The sequence below is a fragment of the Astyanax mexicanus genome, chromosome 21 (assembly GCF_023375975.1).
Source record: "Astyanax mexicanus isolate ESR-SI-001 chromosome 21, AstMex3_surface, whole genome shotgun sequence".
Taxonomy (NCBI): Eukaryota; Metazoa; Chordata; class Actinopteri; order Characiformes; family Acestrorhamphidae; genus Astyanax; species Astyanax mexicanus.
The window spans coordinates 24,884,924-24,911,317 of NC_064428.1; the positions used below are offsets into that span (position 1 = coordinate 24,884,924).

The 26,394-nt window shown below is 39.0% G+C and overlaps 1 protein-coding gene across 1 annotated transcript in view; it reads right to left on the reverse strand.

Moving 5' to 3' along the window:
* Positions 1-26,394, reverse strand: part of cfap58 (cilia and flagella associated protein 58) — a 193,310-nt gene that overhangs the window by 18,605 nt on the left and 148,311 nt on the right. The window lies entirely within an intron of this gene.

Sequence of the window (26,394 nt, forward strand, 5' to 3'; positions counted from 1 at the left end):
AAAGAACAAATCCGACAATTAATAGAGGATGCTGGTGATCTTCAGGGCCTCAGGTGGCACTGCATTAAAATTGGTTTGTACTGATTCTGTAGTGGAAATCACAGCATGGGCTCAGCAACACTTCCAAAAACCAATAGAGCCCATAAAGTTTGCTCTGCCGATTCATTTTAAAGAAAGAGCACAAGGTCCTCGTGCTTGAAACCCTTGTAGTTCTTCTTATGTCAATTAAAACTGAATGGACACATAGACTGACATACAGAAAGACAGTGAGACACACACATATACAGTATATAAGCACTAGAGATGATCCGGGTGCCCATGTCTCCCCGAGGAGAATTCCAATTCCCTTTCCCTGCAGAGTGAATCCTGTCTCCAGACATGGCTGAGAGCCCCTTCAGTTCTGTCTCTATGAGCAAATGGTGAAGCTCTTCTTGCATCATCCAGGTCTGATTGCCCTCAATGAGACAAGCTTCTATGTGGTAGAGCTGCTTGTTCAGTATGTCCTGCCATAATCAAGAACCTACCTACTGCCGATCAATCAAACCAGACCACATGTTACAAGCATCGCCTTCAACCTGAAGAAAAAATATATACCACCAGCAGGTGGTCTGCGAGGGTAGGGCAACTTTCACTGGTTGAAAAAAAAAATCCTGTGTTTTAATTATATTTCCTCTTGTTTAATCACACTTAATATTTTAGAAAACAGACTATAGTACCAGATAAAAAGTTTGGACACATATTAAATTTTGTGTTTATTAATTATTATTTAATTTCCAGCAGTTTTGTTCCCTCTTAATGTGTTTGAGAGCATCAGTTGTAAAATTGTAAAGAGGAGGAGTTGATAAAGATACAGTGATTATAGTGCTGGGAGATAAAACCATCTCGATACATTTTTATTGCGATACATTTTCCCTCAATGACAATTATAAACCTGGGCGGTAGGATTCGATAAACATTATTTTCCATTTCCCTTTTTTTCTGAGTCAGCGTAGCGTAAAACACTATATTGGGTATTTTCCTTTTCTAAGTAAAGTTAAAGCCAAAAAGGCAGTGTGTGCGGTGCTTTTCCTGGCGGGGGTGCTGAATTCGGCACAACACCTTTTCCCCCTGCACCCCTCACTCTGATTCACACAGCAGCTCCTCCTCTCCCGATTAGTAAATTAACATCATTCATACGATAAAACTAATAATAACCAAAAGACTAAAATGTGACTAAAACTATTATACATTTTACTCAAAAGACTAAGACTAAAACTCATTTAAAATCACCCCTCAAAATTAACACTGTGATACACTGTTGTAGTTTGCTTTATTTAGTAGCCTGCATTAAATATAATTGTATTAAAAATCATCCTAGTAACACTGCAATTTAATTTAAACAGAAAATAATATAAAATGGTCTGTATTATTTATTAGATTAATTAAGGAAACATGCATAGACCTCATGTATTTGTTTAGATTTTTTTCTATATCGCTCAGCCCTAAGTGAATAGCTCTGTTTGAATAATGTTTTAATCCAAATTATAGCAAGAACTACTCAACTAATTAATACGAAAGAATATATATTAGCTGCACGGAATGGACTATCGCAGGACACCATTAGGAACCTCTACAACTCAATGCCAAAACATCTGGTATAAATTTAGCTAGGCCAATTGTCCCACCCATTCAGCTGCTATTTAGCTGTATATCCCCCATTACAAGTGATACGTTAACACAAGGAGGGTAAAGACCAGCACATGCCTTTTCCAAAACACGCGAAGTCAGCCACCGCCTCTTTTTGAACTTTTCTGAGTAGCATCATAGCACACCCGAAGCAAAGTGCAGTGTCTTGGTTCCAATACATCAGCTCACAAGACGTCACTCTGGGAATGATAATGGGATAATCTACCCACCTAGAGAGAGAGCAAGCCCAATTGTGCACTCTCAGGGCTCAGGCAGATGATGGCAAGCTGCATGACCGGGATTTGAACCAGCGATCCCCTGATTATAGTGGCAGCTTGGACTACTTGGAGCCCTTGTTCCTGCAACATTTTATTTTAATATTTCTTTGCAATACTTTTGAATTGCATCGCAATCTGACACATCTTAATTTTGCATCAGATTTTTACAATACCGACGGGTTTAAACATGTTTACAACATTAGCTTCACTAAAAATAGACTTGAACTGACTGCATTTGGGGTAGGAGGGAAAAAATGTGTAAATTTGATACTTTGCCAAAGCATTTCTGCAAGCGCAGGCCGGGCTGAATGCTGCCATGCGTGAACACGCTTCCTCCATGGCGTGGAGGAGGTTAACGACGCTCCAATGAGCAGTGACCAGCAGCGCGTCCAATCCGAACAGGGCAGTGGTAGAGCCACAACTCTCTCTCGCTCTCTCTCTCTTCCTCTCTATTTATCTCCCTCTCTCACTTCCTCCTCCTCTGCTTCCTCTTCTTCATCTTTAGGCCTGTCTATCTCCTGTGAGTTTTTAATTGGCAGTGTAGACAGAGGCTCGGCTACATGTCATCTCCTGCTGTGTGAAAAGTCCAGGGCTTTAGTCCAGACAGATCCGCAGACAGGCCGGCCAGACCCCGCGCTCTCTTCACTGCTCATCTGAAGGCTGGACGCCGTGGAAGGGCCTGCTAAGTCTTTTAAGCTCCTAATTACATTATCAGTCAGTAGGAGAGGAGAAAGAGAGCGAGGGGTAGAGGAGGGAAAAAAAAGAGAGAGAGAGAAAGAAAGAAAGAGAGACAGGAACAGAAAGGGAGCAAGTGATGGCCCTAGATGGCTAGAGGAGATGGGGAAATGAGGATCTATAGTTAAGTAAAACAGGCCTTGGGAAAGATAAAGTGGATCTCTAAAAGCAAAGGAAGAAGGTTAAGAGAAAAATAGCTTGACACGAATCTATAAACAGACAAAATTATAAACGTTTATTCCAACAAGGACCACAAGCAATTAATATGTAACTAAAGCAATTCAGTGCAAAAAAATAAGACTGATGTAAACAAGCTCTTGGACTGTTCGACACATTTTTATTCATGTTTAATAATCAGCAGTTCTTCTGTTTAATTGCCAATTCAAATTATTTATTAACAGTTCCCCCAATTAGTTGCAACATTGGATCAATTGCCGATTGTCCTGATAATATGGAAGCTTTCCTGATCAATCGGCAGCCCCTCTCAATTACACACCACCACGGTAAACTGTAGATTCTCCTGATTAATCGGCAGTTCTTCTGATTAACCATCAATTCATGATTATTTGACAGTTTTCCCAATTAATCGCCTGTTTTATCCAAGATAATGGCAAAGCATTCTTACTACTTGGAAGTTTCACTGATTATTTGTCAGTTTAACTGACTAATCGCTAGTTTTCCACCAACAACAGTAACATCCCTTGATTAATTGGTATTTCTCCTGATTATCTGACAGTTCTCACAATTAATTACAAGTTTTCTTCTGAATAACTGTAAAGCAGGGGTCGGCAATAGGCTAGATGTGGCCCACAAGCATGAAAAATCTAGCCCGTGAGGTTGTTTGAACTATAATGAACGATAATGAAATAAATAAATAAATAAAAGAAAGAAAATGCTTCTCTGGTGAGCTTTTGTTTACATCCTGCCCTCTCCGTCTCGCTTCTTCTTGGGTTTACCTGCTTTGGGATGAACTGTTCTGCAATTGGGTTCAACAACCCTCTGGGCTGAAGAGCTAATAGTCTGTAGCCCTCCATCCCATTACACTTTATTTTACCAACCTAAAAACTGTAACTCTGTAATCTCTTGATTAAAGACTAGTTCTCCTAATTATTTAACAGTTCCTGCGGTTAATCGCAAGTCCTCTTGTCAATAACGGCAAAGCATTCTGGCTATTTGGAAGTTTTACTGATTCTTTGGCAGTTTTCCTGACTAGTTTTCCACCAACAACTGTAACGTCTTTTGATTAATTGGTCGTTTTTCTGATTATTTGTCAGTTCTTCTGATAAATTGGCAAACCCGATCAGCAATTGTCCCAACCGATCATTAGTTCTCTTGATTAATCTGCAAATAATATGTGATTTTGGGTGCATCCTTTGGCTTCCACTACAAAAATGTATATTTAATATGGAAAGAATGTGGAGGATTTAAGAAAACTGCGAGGACTGGCTAAATTTGCATGAATTCTTGGGGGGGTTGACTTTGTTGGTTGTAATTTAGATAGAAAATCAATGACACTCTAATTAAAGGTCAACAGCCAATAATCAATATGGTCCACTTGTCGTCATAAACTGACCAATAAATGGGTTAAAGTGTATTTGACAGATTAATAGTATACAATGTTGTACAATGTGTCAAAACGGCTCTATATAATTATAATTGTAAATAAGTGAGATTAAACATAGCAGAGCTGCGGGAGTATTTAAACACCCACACTCCACTCTCCATTAGACACTCCTTCCTACAGTAGCTGCTTCACCTTGTAGACGTAAAGACAGAAGCAGAAGCTCTAATTCTGTTCATCAGTGCTCACTAGGCTGCAGTTAGTGGACTCTTCTCAGTGCAGCAGTGAAGTGTTAAAAAACTCCAGCAGCACTGCTGTGTCTGACCCACTCATAAAAATGAGTGTAGAAACAAGGCAGCCCTTATATTGTTATGCTTGATAAGTGTAGAAAAAAAGTGCACTGTGATTAAATGATGTGTGATTAAGATTTTAGTTTGATTGTTATTGTTTTGCTTGTGTAAATACATGTGATTAAGGTTGTAGTTTGATTATTTGTATGATTAAGGTTTTAGTTTGCTTGTTATTGTTTTGCTTGTGTAAATACGTGTGATTAAGGTTTGAGTTTGATTATATGTGTGATTAAGGTTTTAGTTTGCTTGTTATTGTTTCATTTGTGTAAATATGTGTGATTAAGGTTTGAGTTTGATTATTTGTGTGATTAAGGTTTTAGTTTGCTTGCTATTGTTTCATTTGTGTAAATATGTGTGATTAAGGTTTGAGTTTGATTATTTGTGTGATTAAGGTTTTAGTTTGCTTGCTATTGTTTCGTTTGTGTAAATACGTGTGATTAAGGTTTTAGTTTGCTTGCTATTGTTTCATTTGTGTAAATATGTGTGATTAAGGTTTTAGTTTGCTTGCTATTGTTTCATTTGTGTAAATATGTGTGATTAAGGTTTTAGTTTGCTTGCTATTGTTTCGTTTGTGTAAATACGTGTGATTAAGGTTGTAGTTTGATTATATGTGTGATTAAGGTTTTAGTTTGCTTGTTATTGTTTTGTTTGTGTAAATATGTGTGATTAAGGTTTTAGTTTGATTATTTGTGTGATTAAGGTTTTAGTTTGGTTGTTATTGTTTTGTTTGTTTGTGTAAATATGTGTGATTAAAGTTTTAGTTTGATTATTTGTGTGATTAAGGTTTTAGTTTGCTTGCTATTGTTTCGTTTGTGTAAAAACGTGTGATTAAGGTTGTAGTTTGATTATATGTGTGATTAAGGTTGTAGTTTGCTTGTTATTGTTTTGCTTGTGTAAATACGTGTGATTAAGGTTTTAGTTTGCTTGTTATTGTTTCGTTTGTGTAAATATGTGTGATTAAGGTTTTAGTTTGATTATTTGTGTGATTAAGGTTTTAGTTTGCTTGTTATTGTTTTGTTTGTTTGTGTAAATGCATTATGACATAACGTGTCTGAGGCCCAACAGCAGACTTGCCCTAATGCTGACATTCAGTGTCATTGTCAAACTCTGACCTGGTTCTGACACAAACTTTCTTAAACATCAGCCACCTGACAGCTCCGTCTGAGCACTCAGCCAAGCAGTCATTCCTCAAGCTGTGTGTGTGTGTGTGTGTGTGCGTGTGTGTGTGTGTGTGTGTGTGTGTGCGCGCCCAAACCTACACTCTACAATACAGCACTCTTCATCACCTCACATTACATCCCAAGTTTTGAATCTGAACTCATAAACATGGCCACCTCGCCTCCCTCTCCCTCATCTGCAATAATCCCCGGCCTCATTTGCATACAGTTTAATGTGAACTTGTCAGCCTCGCCCGCACCTCTGTCTCTTCATCTCTCTCCGCCTATGAAGGAATCAAGATGGCACCGCTCATCTCGCTCTGTACAAGTGGAGCAGTTTACAAGCACGAGGAGGCCGTAAATACGCTCCCACACCACCGGCGAGAAAACACAACCGCAGAAAAGCTACTCCTCATGAATGATTTAATGACAAAGTGCTTAAAGTCTCAGGAAGACGACGGTAGTAAAAGAACTTCCCGGACCATTCACAGATCTGTAAATGCCACGCCATTCATGGAACGGTTGGATAAGGAGTTTAGAGCTGTCACGAGTACCTGATTAAAACAAACAGATGAGTAAAAACATGCCTCATCATGCTTCCTACCTTTCTAAACATTTACAGATTTATCAAAACAATTTATTAAATTTATAAAAAAAACACTAAAGCCTTAACTATATTTTTTACCATTAAGCACCAGAAATGTGTTCCTTTAATGGAATGAAACATACCAGTTAATTTCCTAATCTTTAAAAGAACGCTTTTATTTTCGTAATTTTCAGAGCGCCCTCTCAGGTTGAACTCTGCTATAGGCATGAATGATGTGTTTGTGTACTTTGGTACGCAGACCCATCACAATATGCCAATCAGACAATCAATAGAACCGCCCGCAGCTGATGTCCAACCATTTGCGTCTCACCACTATCAGAGAAACACTGCTGCTGCCGCGGACCAGCCAATCAGCTTTCCCTCCTGCCCCGTCTCTAAACCCATACATCACTCAGTGCCCCTCCCAAAATGCCTTCTTTTATTTGAGCTGAGGGTGGAGTCAGCAAAAATCAGTGGGTTTAATGTCCTTTTATAATCAGTTACTTCAACTTTTTAGAGTACTGTAATTTACGGGCTAAAAGCCGCTAGTCACTGTGGCTTATTTAATGGTGCAGCTAATATATGTGTGTTTTTTTTGTTGTTGTTTACGGGGCTAACAAGCTTTCTACCTCTAAAACACGCCAGTTCAATCAAAATAATGATAATCTAAGCTTACTGTAAATAAACAAAGTCCTTTACACACCCAAACTTTTTTCAGTGAAACAAGCGTGTAGATTAATCCAGGGATCATGCATTTAAAGTGGCGCTCCAAGCTAAGTTGAAGCACCGGGGCTGGAGTAGCATTAGCATTAGCCACTAACTGCTATTTTTCTGTTCAGAGGTGAATATTATCAGCCTGTAGCCTGCTGCTAACCCCAGCTAGCACTGCTGCAGCAGCATTAACATTACCCGCTAACCGCGCTAGGTGTTAGCTTTTTTGCCATTCAGAGGTGAGTATACCGGACTGTAGCCTGCATGTTCACCATGTTAAAACAAGCTACATGGGACGAACCTCTAGCTAATATCGCCCTGGCTTACTGGAGCACTTAGGGTTCCTCAGGTTTCCTCAGGGTTCCCCGCTAGCGGTTAGCCACCAATGCTAATGCTAATGCTCCAGCCTTAGTGCTGGAGAAATTTGGGAATCTAAGCTTACTGTTAATAAATGGAAATGCTTTACTCACCCACATATATAATTTTCAGGTGAGATTAACATTCAGCGCTTGTTTGACTTTAAAAGAAAGTCATACCTTTTTGTTACAGTTTTGTTTACTTAGCTTAGCTTTATTTAACTTAGTTTGTTACCCCACCAACCACCACCCAGCGGCAAGACATGCTGAATTAGAAGTTCCTTATAGTGCCTCTTAAAATGCGCCTTATAATCCAGTGCACCTAAAATTGAAAACAGACGTTTATTAATAGTGCCCCTTATAATACAGTGCGTCTTATAGTGCGAAAAATACGATAATTTAGCATAGAACAGACGCGGAGGCGTCTCGTGGCGGGGGAGCCGAAGCTGAAGCTTCTATATTTATAGACTGTAGTCATTCAGATTATCTCTATCCTTTATTATCCTTCTTTTTTCAACGGCTGAAATGAGAATAATAAGTAGTATGTAGAGATACAGAAACTACAGGACTACACTCTGTAATTGTTTGTTTACTACAAACTTCTCCTATAAGCTCAGTGTAGCTGAAAAAAATATATAACAGGTGTAATTGTTTGTTTATATGTATATATATATATATATATATATATATATATATATATATATCGTATTTAAAAAAGACAACTGTTGTCTAGGGAACTTATAACGCTAGTAACTGCGATAAATTAAATCCATCTGTTTACCGTACTGTACATCTGCTTGCTTCGTGATATCATACACATATTTTATTTCATCCCTCTGCTTTACGAGGGTCCTGTTCGTAAGGGCAATGCTGCTCCGGGAGGATCGGAATTCACAACAACCTGTTCGGACGGTGAAGAGAGCCGTTTAAATATTCTTAATTGTCATCGATTGGCAGGGTCTGACTCGCTTTAAATGAATGACCTTCGCTTCTTGGAAAGGTAGAGAGAATGATGGAAGAGAGAGAGGGAGAGAGGGAGAGAGACAGGGGGGGGAGGAAAAGAAAAAAAAAAAAAAAGAAAAGCAAAGTCTATTGAGATGTGTGGTTAGCCACAGGCTACCCGCTCTACCTCTTTTAGTCGATAGATTGAGAAAGTGCTTAGAGCTTATTAGACTCTATTTCTGGAGTTGAAAGATGGGAAAGAAATAAGTCATGTTTATTCTCTGGCCTCGGACCCTCAGGATATTGGCAGATTTCGCCGGACGTGTTTTGAGGAAAAGCACAAATAATTTGCTCACTGGAGAACTCTCTACAAAAACAGTGCTTCTCCGTGTTGTACCGTTTCATTTCCAAAACCATTTTCTTTCTGCCAGACATGAATCATCATCTAGTCCACACACACACACACACATATATATAAAAATATATAAATAAATAAAAAATAAAAAAATAGATAGCGTCCCTCTCGGGGTTTCGTTCCCGATGCGAATGGGAAACATTTTAACAGGCAAGCCCTCAATTATGGTCCACATCAGCGAAGTAATGGGACAAATCAGGGTTTGTTAACTGCGCTGTACTTCAGACTAATAGGCTGGTGGTGGATAAGTGGGACTTGGCTGGGGGGTTCCGGAGGTTCTTGGAGAGGATTCACAGCGGTCTAATAAAAATTCCATTTTATGGTGGAATTTCAACAGGAATGCAATGCAAAACCGCAAAAAAGTAGGAGTATTTTTTTCATGTTTCCCCTTATGTTACGCTAGATGAGGTAAATTAGATTAGATATGGTTGATACAGCAAATATAGTCATGGCACACCAGTATGTAAACTGATAATGTAGTGTTCTTACCTCAGTGGGCAGCTTGGGAATACCCATACTTCCTGTGTTGTGTTGATGGGTTATCTTGCGAGTGAGACATAGGAAGTGCCATTTGCACTTTGCGGAAAAATAACAACGGGGGAAATGGAACACTGCCCTAAACTGGGAAACATGGTGGTGGCAGCAGCATCATGCTGTGGGGTACCTTGAACTGTACCTTGTGCAATAGGGCGAAATATCTTTGAATAATTAAACATTGAGTATTTTACGTTCATTTATAGTGTTTTTGGAACTATTCAAAATATTTTTAATTTTTTAATTTTTAATTGCTTTTCTTCAGCAGGGATAAGGAAGCTGGCTAGAATTGATGGGAAGATTGAGACTGGGAAGAAGATTAACCTTCCAGCAAGACAATGACCCTAAACATACAGCCAGAGCTGCAGTGGAATGGTTTGATCAAAGTCATGCTCATGTGTTAGGATGAATCCCATTGGGTATCTGTGAAAAGGCATGGAATTAAATTGCTGTTTCCATCCAACCTGCCTCTCTCTAAATGTGCAAAGCTGGAAGCGACAAATCCCAAAAGACTTGCGGCTTTAATCGCAGAGAAAGATGGCTCTACTTAGTATTGATATGGGGGGCATAAAATCATTTGCACATCACACTTTTCCGATTTTTATTTGATAAAAATTTTGTATGTAACAGGCCATGTATCATTTTGGTTCCAATCCACAAGTATGTGCACAAGTTTCCTCACTACCAAATATTCCACAGTCATCCGTCAGTGATATAACAAAATGTAGGCGATTGGAAATGAAAGCAACCTCCAAATTTCACTGGGCTTTCAGATTAGCTCAAGAATAGTAGAATCTGAAGAGCTTAATCCAATGGGTTTCCATGGCTAAGCAGCTCAATCCAAACCTTACATCACCAAACACAATGCAGGCAAATGAATACTTTTGGCAATATAGTTTACGACCAAGAATATTATTTTACATGTAATGATAATGTATTAAATAATCATTTATTGTTCCTGGTAACTTTTATCCGCCTTCCAAATAATACATAGCGTTGTAATCTTACACTTTGCACTACCTTCTGGGTGCAAATATTTAAGCAACTATTTCTTGGATGAATGCATGCATAATGAGCTACTTTTACAATAAATTAAAAAGGTCTTTGGGGTGAATCTTAAGGAAAAACCTGTCTAACTGCTGTCAGAATGTGCAGATGAAGCTGCATTGCGTTTGCTGCAAGCGTTTCCTAATTTTCTCACTGCAACCTGGTGTATTAGCTTGCATCACTTGATATTAGCTTTGTAGCTCCAGTTCAAAACTACAGAGGCAAACTTCACACACCAGCATGGTTGACTGCTTGACAGCATCTGGAGTAAAGGGAAAAAACTTGTTAATTAGATTTTTATGACAAACTACCCCTTTAAGTTGCTCATCTCTTCGGAAATAAGCAGCAGAGGTCAAAGAAGGTCTAGTGGGGACCTGAAGATTTACATTTTAGCCTCCTTCAGGAGTCAAAAAGGTGACCGTCTGAATGCTGGAGAGAGTGATTTTTGATCCCGGTGTTATTAGAGCTGTCTGGAGGTAAGAGCTACTTAGTACTGATTTAATTCTAAGACATCCTCATTCCTAGGTATGTTGCAGCACAGTGGAAGTCTACTTTAAATACAGTACTTTACAGAAATCTTTTCTATGATTTTCTATGTTTTGTTCTATTTATTTGTATTTATTAAATTGTGTCTGTATTGATTACTTAAATATTGTAGCTACACTTGTAGAAAATCCAAACATATCAGTGCATCTCTGGAAATAGGAAAAAAAAAATCGTTAAAAAAGTTACTTTATTTCAGTAATTTAGTTCAAACCGTGAAACTCATATATTGTATAGATGTATTACACACAGAGTGATCTATTTTAAGCATTTATTTCTTTTATTGTTGATGATTATGGTACTTTTGTCAGTGTGGGCAGTGTGCCAAGTCCTGCTGGAAAATGAAATCCGCATCTCCATAAAAGTTGTCAGCAGAGGGAAGCATGCAGGAAAACACTGAACTGACTTTAGACTTGATAATAAAACACATTGGTTCAACACCAGCAGATGACATGTCTCTCCAAATCATCACTGACCATCAGTGGTTAATTCAAAAACAGATAAGAAAACAAAGTCATTAATCATCTATCAGTCTGAAAAAGTTATTTCTAAAGCTTTGAGACTCCAGTGGACCACAGTAAGAGCTATTATTCACAAATGGAGAAAACATGGAATACTGGTGAACCTTCCCAGAAGTGACCAGCCGACCGAAATTACTCCAAAAGAGCATGTACAACTCATCCAGGAGGTCAAAAAGAATGAAAAACAACCTTTAAAGAACTGCAGGTCTCACTTGCCTCAGTTAATGAGTCAATAATAAGAAAAAGACTGGTCGAAATTTTGTCCATGGGAGAGTTCCAAAGCAAAAACATTTTTTTACTGAAGCTAAAACATTTGCTGAACACAACAGCCCGTCTCACATTTGCCAAAAAAAGAAAACATCTTAATGATTTTTGTACAGTTTAGTAAATATTCTTTGGACTGACGAGACAAAAGTGGAACTTTTTGGAAGGTGTGTGTCTCATTACATTTGGCATAAAACTAATAAATAATTTCAGGAACATTATACTGAATGTAAAACATGGTGTTGGTAGTATTGTAATAGTCTGGAGCTGCTTTGCTGCTTCAGGATCTGGACAACTTGCTGTAATTGATGAACCCACGTATTCAGCTGTCTATCAGACAATCCTTTAGGAATATATCTGGCCATCTGTTTGTGACCTCAAGCTCAGGCGTACTTGGGTTCTGCATCAGGACAATGACCCAAAGCACACAAACAAGTCCACCCCTGAATGACTTAAAAAAACGTCAAAGTCTGATTGAGATGCTGTGGCATGATCTTAAACAGGATGTTTATCCTGGAAAACCCTCAAAAGTGTCTGAATTAAAACAACTCATTGCCATTTATCGACACAGGGCTAGATTAGTTAGTTTAGATTTGGATAGTTTTTTTCCTTCAATAAATAAAATCTGCAGTTAAAAAAGTGCTTTTTATGTTTATGCAAGTTTTCTTTGTCTGCTCGTAAAGTTTGTTTGATAATCAGAAAAATCTCAGTATGACAAAAAAGCTCATTTTTAAGTTTCATAACTTGTAATAACACCAATGTTAAAAAATGCCTGTATTATTAATGAGAGACTAAATAAATTGATCGAAGATTATGTATATTACATAACAGTGACGACAACATTATGTAAGTATATATTGCAATATTATTATGTTGTTAGGATTATTACTTTTATATAATTACCATTAATGTCATCAGTCCTATTGCTATTTTACTACTACTACTACTACTACTATTATTATTATTTGTACTATAACTATTATCAATGCTATTATTTTGCTTTTGTTTTTACTATTACACAATATTGCTGTTGTTACAGGTATTACAGTTATATCTTATGTTTAGTTTTGATGTAACACTTGCTTGTGTACAGAAACAGAAACATTTTAAAACATTGCGGATCCCACTAAAAGGCCCTGGGCCCGGCTGAGTTAGCTCTAGAGGAAAAGCAGTGGAGGTGAACTGGGCAGAAAGAGCAGGGCGCAAATGTTTTTGCTTGACGAGACGAAGCCCTTTACGCTGTGTGCACACAGCTCTTCCTTCCTTCCACAGAAAGCCAGGGAAGGAGAAAATGAAAGAAAGAAGAGCTAGGGGGAAAGAGAGAGAGAGAGAAAGAGAGAGAGAGAGACAATAGGGAAGCTGCAGCATGGAGCATGAATAACATGAATAACTCCAGAAATAAAAACAGAAACTGAATATAACATAGAAGGAGGGTAAGAAAACAAAACAAACACATGCAAACACACACACACACAGGCACATTCCCAAGGTTGCTTCTACTTTTTCCCCCGCTGTCAGGTTATTGGCTAGTGGAATAAATTGGGGCTACTATTTTTAATCTAAAATTAATTAGCGGCATTTCATTTGGCAGCAGAGGCAACCATGCGGTCATTAACTTTGTGGGGAAATTATGTTGCGCCCGGCGTTTTGATCACCAGAGACCGCCATTAGCAGAACAAAGAACATGCAATTCATTTACTTTTAATTCCATCCCTCTCGCGCCGCTAAATGCCACTCACCTGTTTAAGTATTGAGCACTGTTTCAACACTATATTCTAGGGGGAAATATCAGAGAAACTCCCATAAAATGGCTAATTAAAGAGGCAGAGCAGTGAGGCAATGAGAGGCTATTGCACAGTGTGTGTGTGTGTGTGTATATAAGTGAAAGAAAAGAAGGAAAAGAGAATGGAGGAAAAACTAGCCATTACAACAATATGGGCTAAATATTGGTATTGCATTTTACTGTTAAATCTTGCAGTTAAATTATATTAAATCAGAATTCCAGAAAGTATTTACAAAGAAACAGACTGCAAGAGCTTTGACAAAACATTAAAAAAAGACCATCCAGACTGTTATCAGCAAAGGTCCAAACACCAGTTTTGTTGAATATAGAATAGAATAGTTCTATGATCTGTACAAAACATGTTCATAAAGTTCTTTGCACAAAATCACTCTCAGACAAAGAGATTTCAGAATACTAGCAGGTCCAAGCAGGTTCTAAATGCCACAAACACAAACAAGCGAGTTCATCTTTAACTGCGATAAAACTCACTATTTGAAAGTACTTACATCTCCCTCATTTATACAGTAGGTATAGATCCCTCCCTCAGAAGAAGTCCGCTGTTCAATCCTGCTGCGTTTCTTTAACTGATCTAGTGAGTGGGGCTCTGGTGGGGGTTGACAGGTGAGTGGTGGTGCCAGGATGGTTCTATGCATGTCCAAACGCAGAAGCATATAATTCCTGACCCCAAACTCTTTCAACTGATTCAGAGAAAACAGATAAATGGATTTTTTTCCTGCTTGGAGTGTTTATATAGTTGACAGTTGAAACCAACATGGAAATATAAAAGCATGTAAAAAGTGAGTTCTGCATAAAATGCTAATGCACATATCTTAAAGGTCTGGCTTTGGAAAGATGTCAATTTTAACACCTACAGTCCTCTGCTCTACCAACTGAGCTATCAAAGGAGCTTAAGTGAACACACACTGGAAAACCTCTGGAATATAATCAAGAGGAAGATGGATGATCACAAGCCACCATACCAAGCTAAACTGCTTGAATTGTTGCACCAGGAGTGGCTTAAAGTTATCCAAAATCAGTGTGTAAGACTGGTGGATAACTGTGATAAAAAAACAGGGTTATTCCACCAAATATTGATTTCTGAACTCTTAAAACTTTATGAATATGAACTTGTTTTCTTTGCATTATTTGAGGTCTGAAAGCTCTGCATCTTTCTTGTTATTTCAGCCATTTCTCAATTTGTGGAAACAAATGCTCTAAATGACAATATTTGTATTTGGAATTTAGAAGAAATGTTGTCTGTAGTTTATAGAATAAAACAACAATGTTCATTTTACTCAAACATAAACCTATAAATAGCAAAATCAGAGAAACTGATTCAGAAACTGAAGTGTTCATATTTTTTTTTTCCAGAGCTGTGTTTGTTTATGCAGGTGTTCCCTTTGTTGTTGCATACCTTCATGCGTGAACATGTGTGTGAATATATGTTTGCATACACACTGCATTGTGTGTAACAAAGCTTCTGTTTAGCAGATTAATGCACTTTGGCAGCTGCTCCCCTCTCATGCCATTCTGTAAAGGCCCACTGCACATCTTTCTCACACATACACACACACACACACACGAGCACACGTGTGCACCTCAGCACGCACTTGACTCTTTTAAAGCGTGAGCCGGTGGCCAGTGATAATTACACACGGAGGCCCTGCATTATTTATGCCAGCTTTTAAAATTCATTAAAAGTGGTTCAGGCCCCCCGTCTGAAACCTGCCTTATCGATTGACTTTTCCGTAATTGCCGCTTCAAGTTCGCAAAGATTTTCTGCCCCGCAATTACGGATGTAGCCCGCCTAGCTAACACATGCTAATCAGATGCATGAAACTGGCCACGCAAGCAAGCAAGGCCCTCCCTCCCCCCACCATCCCTCGCCTCCTGGCTTCCACAGGCCGTCCCTTTCCTTCGTTTTTCCTGATCCTGATAAGACACTGATGCTCAATTTCCTCAGTCATTTATCTGAAGAGAAAGTGGAATATCCTCTTTTTTATTGTATCTTAAAGCAGCAGTCCTTAAGTTTTTTTTCTTTTAAACTGAAAATAGTAATATTCCTGAGTTGGGAGGGGTTAAAATATTCAAAAGTGTGGTATCAGAGAGTATTGAGAGTGGTCTGGTAGGTTTCTACAATTTGACAGAAATAAGTTTAAGTATAAAGGCGCACTTAAAATACATCCTTAAATTTTCCCAAAAATCAACAGTGTGCCTTATAATCCGGTGCACCTTATTTGTATTTGTATTTATTTATTTAGAAGGGGACAGTGCATTTTCATAAAACACATGATTATACATAGTTAAAAAAGCCAGAATTAGCCAGAAGGCTAGTTTTCATCTGTAGTCCCCAGGCCACGATGTAAAAAGGCAAGAAGAAGTTTAAAAGAGAAAAGACACAAGATAGAATTACAATTTAAGAAAAAGAGAGTAAGAAGAAAAAGACAAACAGTATAACACAAAAAAAAAAAAAAAAAAAAAAAAAAAAAGATTTATCATATCACTAAAACAACACAACAGGCTTATATTTTAATGTTGGCAACTATAGTTATTAATAAGCCACATTTTCAGTTTTTTATGTATGAATTCTACCAGTCAGGTATTAAGGAGCAGCAAAGCCACGCCGCTGAAGTGCAGCGTTATAAGGGTGAGTTTTCAGTGAAGTTTCTCCAGCACTAAGGCTGGGTGCAGCAGCATTAGCATTAGCCGCTAAGCTCAGCGCTAGCTCTTTTGCAGTTCAGAGGCGAGTATATCGGACTGTAGTTTGCATGTCTGCTGTGTTAAAACAAGCTACGTGGGAAGAACCGCTAGTTAATAGTACCCTGGGTTACCGAAACACTCAGGGCTCCTTAGTTTAGTGCTATCAGGCAGCATTTAAGTCCCGCTAGCTGCTGCGGTTAGCGGCTAATGCTAATTCTGCTGCACCCAGCCTCAGTGCTGGAGAAATTCACTGAAAACTTACTCACTCTCAGCAAAATATAGGACATCTACGCTTACTGTAAACAGATGTAAGTGCTCTACTCAAACAAATAAACAGTTTTCAAGAGAGAAATCTGTGTAGATTAACATCCAACACTTGTTTGACTTACAGTTCTGTTCACTTAGGCACTTCCCCCAGTTTCCCCATTAGAAGGGAAAAATGGCGACACCCTTGCTTACTTTCAATGTAGCCTTACTAGTGTCACTTAATGTGCCTTATAATCTGGTGAACTTTATGTATAAAATAGACCAGAAAATAGACGTTATTGATAGTGCACCTTAAAATCTGAAAAATGTGGTAAAATACGGCGGCAGATGGGTGAAAGGTTCCATCTCTGAAGTTTTGAGAGATTTAACATTTCTCAATCCACAGTGTCTCATGTGGAATATTGTCATCTGCTTACTTGCCTTGCCACCAACAGTAGGTACAGATCCCTCCTTCAAACAAAGTCTGCTGTTTAATCCTGTTGCGTACTGTCTGAGGTTCTGAGGGCAGGAAGTGGGTGGCAGATGGTGGGACGTTCCATTTATGAAGTTTTAATGGCATTTAACATTCCTTAAGCCACAGTGTCACATGTGGAATATTAGCAAGACAGTAAGGTGCGATCATTACCGCCCACAGTAGGCAGTGCAGTGGGTGGAAATGTTCGTGATCAGTGGCATCTGGCTTTAATTGTCCATGCAATCAGACCAGTGATTCTGGCAGAAATCTACTGTATGTACCACATCCAAATTGAATGCAGGAGACCCCACATGTGCATCTCACAGGTGAGTGAAGCATTACTTAGCTTCATTGGGATATGGCAAAAGTCATGGGACACAATAATAGCCTACAAGGCATCCCTTCTTTCTTTCTTTCCAGCCCTGATGAGATGTTAATGCTCCATCTCCTCCGAAAAGGAAATGTCCTCCGCCAATAGTCTGAGAGAAAGCGGAAAATCACCCTGTAATGTGTCTTAATTTGGATTGGACGTGGCCCACTGAAGAGAGGAAGATTTTAAATTACAGCTGCTAATTCTATTTTTTTAATCTAGCCTAATCAGGACGTGCAGCAGGCGAGCGCATGCTACTTCTGAATGAGTTGATATCCCTGGAGGAGAAATGGAACGTAAACAAGTAAGAATAACAATGTAAACAACAATAACAAAAGCAACAAGAGGGAAGAAAAAAATCATTTAATAACTGGAGCGGTCACACGGTATTTAATTCGATATGAGGACAAAAACCGCAGAGTATCTGCTAAGCATCTGCTAAACCAAGAGATTGCTAGGTGCTTGTTGTACTGAGTGGTTCATATGGCATCCCTGGTGGCTGCTAGGGTGTTGCTAAGTGGTTGCTATAACCTCTGTGGTGGTAGCTATGGCACTGGTGAATTATTAGTAGATGCTATGCTGTTGTAAGTCCCTGTCTTTGTGTTGGAAAGTGGTTGTCCTGGTATCCAAGGTGGTTGCTTGAGGGTGTTGCTAGGCAGTAGCTATGCCTTGCTGCAAGGATGCTAATAGGTTGCCACTTCCTAAGTTGTTTCAAGAGATTGTTAAGTAAATCTTTCACTTATTTGTTCCTATGGTATGCTTGGTGGACGCTTGGGTGTTGCTAACCACTTGCTGTGGTGGTTCTTAGGGTGTTGCTAGGCAGTTGCTAAGCTTCTCTTTGCTAAGATAGTCCAAGTGATTACATTAAGTAGTTTCTATGTCATCACTTGTGGCTGCTGAGGTGTTGCTAAGTTGTTGCTATAGCCTTCTGGTGGTAGCAATGGCACTGGTGGATTATATGTAGATGTTATGCTGTTCTAAGTCCTTTTCTTTGTGTTGAAAAGTGGTTGCCCTGGTATCCAAGGTGGTTGCTTGAGGGTGTTGCTAGGCGGTAGCTATGCCTTGCTGAAAGGGTGCTATGGGTTGCCTCTTCTTAAGTTGTTCAAAAGGTTGTTATGTGAACGTTTCACTAAGTTGTTCCTATAGTATGCCTGGTGGATGCTTGGGTGTTGCCAGGCAGTTGCTAAGCTTCTCTTTGCTAAGATATTCCAAGTGATTACATTAAGTAGGTTCTATGGCATCACTAGTGGCTGCTGTGGTGTTGCTACAAGGTTGCTATAGCCTCTCTGGTGGTAGCTATGGCACTGGTGAAATATTAGTAGATGCTATGCTGTTCTAAGTCCTTGTCTTTGTGTTGGAAAGTGGTTGCCCTGGTATCCGAGGTGGTTGCTTGAGGGTGGTGGTAGGCGGTAGCTATGCCTGGCTGCAAGGGTGCTATCGGTTGATTGTTATGTAAACATTTCACTAAGTTGTTCTTATAGTATGCCTGGTGTATGCTTGGGTGTTGCTATGCAGTTGCTAAGCTTCTCTTTGCTAAGATATTCCAAGTGATTCCATTAAGTAGTTCCTATGGCATCCCTGGTGGTTGCTGGGGTATTGCTAAGTGGTTGCTATAGAATCTCTGGTGGCAGCTATAGCACTGGTACATTATATGTGGATGACATTAAGTTCTAAGTGCTTGCCTTTGTGTTGGTAAGTGGTCGCTGTGGTGGTTGTTAGGGTGTTGCTAGGCAGTTGCCATGCTTGGCTGCTTAATTGCTCTTTGCAACGGTGTTCCAAGAGATTGCTAAGCAAAAGTTTCACTACGTAGTTCATATGGTATCCCTGGTGGTTGCTTGGGTGTTGCTAACCATTTGCTGTGTTACAAAGTTATGAGTTGGGTCGGGCCGAGATTTTCCACCATATTCCTCAAGAAAAAGTGTCTGTGTCTGTGACATAGGCATCTGTTTTTTAATGCTATTTTTATTTTATTTTATCTATGGCGTGATAATCACAATATAGTAAAGTAACAAATCGAACTGTGTGTTAAAAAAAAAGTTGCACAAGTTAGAATGCTATAATCACGCAGCTCTGGAACTGCACAGTGAGCATTGTGCACACGTGAGCTTCTCCACTTGTATGATTTATGCACTTGCTCAGAAGGTGTTTTATTTTCTTAGACATTGTTAATTATAGTAGAGTTGACGGTGAGATCGGTTCTTAATAAACATTGTTCTTAAATAACAGGTCTATGCTTCTTCAGTGTTGCAATGTTAATTAACATCATTCTGAATAGATTTCACTCACTCACCCAATGTAAGCTATATTCCAAATTAATCATTAATCACATGCGTTTAATGCTGATTTAAATCTGAATGAGGGAACAAAAATAAAAAATAGCTCAGGATCCACTAGCACAATCTGCTAACTGATCTGTAGCTGTTCTTCTAGACCACACACACAGACACACACACACACACACACACACACAGACATCACCTGATTTAGAGCGGCCCTTCCTTTCACATCTTAATCCATTAAATGTCTTTATTGCCCATTCGGACCATCCTCCTGCATTTCACTCTCTTTACAATCAGGCCGTGCGTTTAGAAGCCACTGCAGGGGATTTGTGTAACACAGAGCTATTACTCAAGCCTTCTCTCGCTGTGTGTGAGAGCGAAGCGCCGATCAATGAGCTGCTCGTCAGCCAGGGCTTAGATGCTGTATTTAAACACATACCCAGGAGATTTCCAACAACCCAGATCATAGCGATGCAAGACCCGTACAGACCTCGGTCTGGACAGACACAGCGGCAGCCACAGACACAGTCGATCAGCCGCGACATGTTCGATATAGGACTAATTTAGCTTTTCTAGTTTCTAGCTTATAATGACAATGAAGTGCATTTCCTTTAGAAAAAAAATTAAAATCATTCCATTTCCTAAGTGTTTCATTCTATCCATCTGGTATCCACTATCAGGCCTCTCTCTACCTGAACCCCTTTCTAAAATGTCTCAAAATTAAACTCCTAGTGGATCCCTTGTGTATAAATGCTATATACAGATAGAAAGAAAACAATGATAAAGCTGTTTAGCTGAGCCACTATTGGAGAGTCCCACAGTATTCTTTTTTAATGCCTATTATATTGTGAAAGTAACCATCCACTATGAGGCCTTACTCGAACTCCGTAATAATAATGCATGTTGCCTTGCCATGAGCACACTGACCAGTGTTCAGCATCCCTCACAAGAAAGCCTCTCACAACTTATAGTCACAATTATTATTGCACACTGACTGCGCTGTCCACTGTGGGTGACAATGCCTTCTGTGACTTATACCTGTAACATTGATGGGTTGACTGCTGCGATTTAAATAACTGTATAGCTTCAGAAATGGAATGTTCCATCCATCTGGTATCCACTATCAGGCACACTATATATACATATATATATATACATATATATATTTTTTTTTTTTTTCAAAAAAATCTACTAACCTTAGTTCTCTCCCAGGTAACATAGCTAACTTGCTAACTTGCTGTTATTATATTAGCATGTTAGCTAGCTTGCTGCTAATGTTAGTATGTTAGCTAGCTCGCTACTAATGTTAACTCTCCTCTAGAGATGGCTAACTCGCCCCTAACATTAGTATGTTAGCTAACTCACTGCTAATGTTAGTTAACTCTCCGCTAAACTTAGTTCTCTCTCCGGTAATAGAGATGGCTAACTCGCCCCTAACATTAGTATGTTAGCTAACTCACTGCTAATGTTAGCTAGCTCTCCGCTAAACTTAGTTCTCTCTCCGGTAATAGAGATGGCTAACGCGCCCCTAACATTAGTATGTTAGCTAACTCATTGATAATGTTAGCTAGCTCTACGCTAAACTTAGTTCTCTCTCCGGTAATAGAGATGGCTAACTCGCCCCTAACATTAGTATGTTAGCTAACTCACTGATAATGTTAGCTAGCTTTCCGCTAAACTTAGTTCTCTCTCCGGTAATAGAGATGGCTAACGCGCCCCTAACATTAGTATGTTAGCTAACTCATTGATAATGTTAGCTAGCTCTACGCTAAACTTAGTTCTCTCTCCGGTAATAGAGATGGCTAACTCGCCCCTAACATTAGTATGTTAGCTAACTCACTGATAATGTTAGCTAGCTTTCCGCTAAACTTAGTTCTCTCTCCGGTAATAGAGATGGCTAACTCGCCCCTAACATTAGTATGTTAGCTAACTCACTGATAATGTTAGCTAGCTCTACGCTAAACTTAGTTCTCTCTCCAGTAATAGAGATGGCTAACGCGCCCCTAACATTAGTATGTTAGCTAACTCATTGATAATGTTAGCTAGCTCTACACTAAACTTAGTTCTCTCTCCGGTAATAGAGATGGCTAACTCGCCCCTAACATTAGTATGTTAGTTAACTCATTGATAATGTTAGCTAGCTCTACGCTAAACTTAGTTCTCTCTCCGGTAATAGGGATGGCTAACTCGCCCCTAACATTAGTATGTTAGCTAACTCACTGCTAATGTTAGCTAGCTCTCCGCTAAACTTAGTTCTCTCTCCGGTAATATAGTTAGCTAACTCGCCCTTAACATTATTATGGTAGCTAGCTTGCTGCTAACGTCAGTATGTTAGCTACCTTACTAATGTTAGCTAGCTTTCTGCTGACCTTAGTTCTCTCCTCAGTAACAAAGCTAACTCGCCACCAACGTCAGTATGTTAGCTAGCTTGCTGCTAATGTTAGCTACCTCTCTGCTAAATTTAGTTCTCTCCCCGGTGATATTAGCTAGCTCTCAGCTAGCTAATGTCTATTTTAGGGTTCTTTTTTAAGGCCTATAAAATTGTGAAAGTAATCATCCACTATCAGGCCTCACTTGAACTCCGTAATAATGACCGTTGCCTTGCTATGAGCACACTGGCCAGTGTTCAGCATCACTCACAAGATAGCCACTCATAACTTATACAGGTGTGGGTGTTCCCAAGACATGCCACAATTGTTCCAGAGCTTCCAGTACTCATTTTTTTTGTGTTGATTCAGTGCATAAACCACATTTGCTGCAGTGAGAAAATTATATAAATCTGATGCGCATCATAGTATTTAATTTAATAATAATAATACATTTAGTAAAGTTACGTAATTATTGGTCATTACCCACAATCCTTCTGTGAAGCTGCCGGCGGAAGAGAAGAAGAAGCATCAGGGCAGACAGAGATTACTCAAGTGTAAGACTTCTTATGTATTTTGATAATTGAATTTACAAAAAAAAAAAAAAAAACTTGCACCAAAAAATACTGGATTCCTTTGAGTAAACAACTAATTAGAGCGTCATTAAACACTAATCAGTAGGTCACGCTTGATAAGTATAAGTAAATGGTAAACACACACTGACTTGGTTCTTCTTGCCACAGGCGCACACACACACACACACACGCAAACACACACACACTGTTTACTGTCAACAAGTGAGGATAAATAATGGTCTCCACTGATATAATGACTGTTGATACACTGGGAATTGTAGTACCCCCTCCTTTCCTCCCCCTTTTCTCTTTTTTCATCACACACAGCTTCTGCTGGGAGACTATTAAGCAGAAGAAAGACTGTTTGCACAGATACTGTGACGTGGGGGGAAAAACAAGACTTATATACACCCTTCAAGTTACCTGATGCTCATTAAATGGAAAATAATACGTTTTCAGGCTCTAAGGAGTAAAAGGGTTGGATCAGCCCAACAGAAGCTCAATTTTTTCAAAATGCCAGCATGAAGAGATACAAGGTGTGAAAAAGAGAGGATCCCGGGGGTCCAAAATGACTAAGTAAACTACCTGGATCCCCTGAATGTCTCGAAATCAAAATCCTAGGGGATCCCCTTGTGTACAAAATCTATATACAGACAAAGTGGGGAAAAAAAGCTTACCACATATTGTGGAGTTCCACAGGGTTCTATTGTAAGGACTCTAAAACTGATAATAAAAAGCAATACATTTATATCTAAGACAACAGAAACAAAAGAACTGTGTCCACAAACTGGCTCAAAATGAAAATCAGATCTCATAATGAAAATCAGAGGAGATCCCTTGAATAAAGATCCTACATACAGACAAAGCCTAAATAACTAAAGCTGTTTAGGTTACCACATTTTGTGGATTCCCAAGCTATATTTTAGGGCCTATGAAACTGATTCTAAAAAATAATTCATGCTGATATTTTTTTCTATCAAACAAAATAAATATCAGACAAACAAAACCTGAGTAAATATCAAAATCACTTTTTAAGATTTCATTTTTTAAGATTAAATAATAAAAATAAAAAAAACTATATGAACTTATTCTTATTACTGATTCATTAACACAAGAGCTGCAAGGTGAGGCCTGAAGTTCTTTAAATGTTGTTCTTGGTTCTTTTGCGACCTCCTAGATGAGTTCTCCATGCCCTTTGGGAGTCACTCATGGGAAGTTTCACCAGTGTTCCATATTTTCTCTATTTGTGAATAAGAGCTCTGGCTGTGGTTCGGTGGATCACATACTTTTTTGTAACCTTTTCCAGACTGATAGATTTTTTTGTATTTCTTTAGTTTGGGGCATACTGTTTTGCTTTTTGTGATCTTTTAGCTGCTTCTTGTTGTCAGACAGGTTTGTTTAAGTGATTTCTTGATTCTACAGGTCTGGTAGTAATCACGCCTGATTGTGGTTGGTAGTGAAATTGAACTCAGCTTTCCAAAAAGTGTGATTAATCACAGCTAATGTATAGGGCTAGATTAGATTTGATAGTTTTTTTCTTTAATAAATAAAAATAAAAATAAAAATTAAAAAGTGCTTTTTGTATTTGCTCAAGTTATAATTGTCTGATATTAAAGTTTGATAATCTGAAAAATATCATTATCAGAAAAATACACAAAAAAACAAAGAAATCTCTTAGGGGCAAATATAGTTTCAGGCCACTATGAAACCAAGCCAACTAAAAAGGGGGGAAAAGTTTTTTATGTGATAAACCAGTCAAAGAACATTGGTTTATGCATTTGTTTGTTTGTTTTTTAGTTGTGAGCGTGTAAAGAATATTGATGCCATTGCCTTTACTAAATTACCCTAAAATAACCATTTTAAGGCTATATTGTATACTGTTTAATAAAGAGTAACTGCCCACACTACAGGAAAAAAATATTCTATGTTCTATTCTAGCAATATTAGAGCACATTTTAGTGCTATAAACAAACCTCTTCCAAGTCTTCCACCAATCTAAATCCAAGGTGGTGCATCTATTGAAAATCTAAACCTATCTGAAATTATTCGACAGAAGTTTATAATGTTCAAACATGTGGAGATATAAGCATGAAAGGTATGTCAAATGCTAAGGCAAAACGGCGACTGTAAACTAATTTAGCTTACAACATTTTGTGGCATCCCACAGGGTTTCATTTTAGGGCCTATCAAATTGAGGTATATCGTAACAGTAAAACTGTAAGGGCTGGCTCCAGGGCTAGGCGCCCTCCGACCACCAGAGGGGGGCAACGGGCAGCCTCAGGTAGCAATCAGGCCTAATCAGGAACACCTGTGGGTTGGTTTTAAAAGAGTGAGGAACACAGACCAGCAGTTGCTGTGTCTTTGTGTGTGTGAGAGTGTGTGTGAGTGGCCAAGTGGCTACTATTCCCTTATACTTTCGAGCTCTCGAGTCCCTGAGACATAATTTCTTTCTTTCCCTCCTTTTCCCTTCCTCTCAACAAAGAGAGAGTAAAAGAAAAAGTAACAAATAAATAAATAATTAAATAAATAAATAAATAAATAACTTATCTGTAAAAGGAAGGCTGTGCCTTCCTTTTCTCCTTTATTTTCCCCTATCTCAGTTTTTGAGTTTACCTTTTGTTGGAGGAGCCATTTTGTTTTGTTTAACTATTTTTCCCTGCCCCTGGGAAAGCCAGCCTCCTCCTGGCATCCTTTGTTCTCTTTTTCCCGCCAAAACCCCCACATTGGGTGCAGCTGTTTTGGCTAAAAGAGTGGTAGAGCACTCCTCTACCAATTAAACTTTGGTTTATATTTTATTTCCAACTTAATCTGCTCTCAGTCTTGTCTACACTGCCCTTGGGTCCTATTAACTGCCTTTACTAGGTAGCTCACCCAGTAAGGTGGTTTTGATCTAATAACCTAAGTTTGATTCCCTTTCTGGGTGAGCCCTTACAAAAACTAAGAGTTTAAAGGGTTTAAAAGGTTAAATAAAGCAATGGTTAATCTAGATCGAAGTCAAAAACACCCTACAGCAGAATAGAGTCTATCGACCCAGCTCATTTCCATACAAAACAGAGGGCCAGTTGGTGCATGGCATCCTCTCAGGGGCCACACCGGTTGGTCTCCCTGTCTGAAATCCGTCCAGTGGGATGACAGGGGGACATCCAGCTGAGATACAGGAAGCTGCACAGTCACACTACTGCAGCAGATGGCAAGGACTAGCCAATCAGAGCCAAGCAATCTGCGCCCGATAGCAGCGGAGTGCCAACTGCCCATTCGAGAACAGTTTGTAGTAATCAGACAGCCATAAGTACAGAGAGAGAGGGTTAACTGCATTTGTGTGGGCGAGTTGTGTGTGTGTGTGTGTACTACTACTTAAAATGGATAGGAAGCATTTGTCCTTTAAATAACTGTATTTTAATCAACAGTAGAGGATAAAATACAGCATGGTTTTGGCAATTCTACCATAGTTACAAGGTACCGTATTTTTCGCACTATAGGGCACACTTAAAATCCTTTAATTTTCCCAAAAATCGACCTTATAATCCAGTGCGCCTTATGTAAGAATTCTATCAGGTGAGTTTTCAGTGAAGTTTTTCCAGCACTAAGGCTGGGTGCAGCAGCATTAGCCACTAACCTTCTTTTGCCATTCAAAGGCGAGTATATCGGACTGTAGTTTGCGTGTTTGCTGTGTTAAAACAAGCTACAAGAAAAAAAACGCTAGCTGATAGCGCCCTGGCTTACTGGAACACTCAGGGTTCCTCAGACTATCGCTGTTATGCGGCATTTAAATCCCACTAGCAGTTAGCAGCTAATGCTAATGCTGCTGCTCTCAGCCTTAGTGCTGGAGAAAGTTCACTGAAAACTCACCCTTAGACAAAATATTGGAAATCTAAGCATACTGTAAATGAACAGAAGAGCTTTTATTACCCAAATAAACAGTTTTCAGGAGAGAA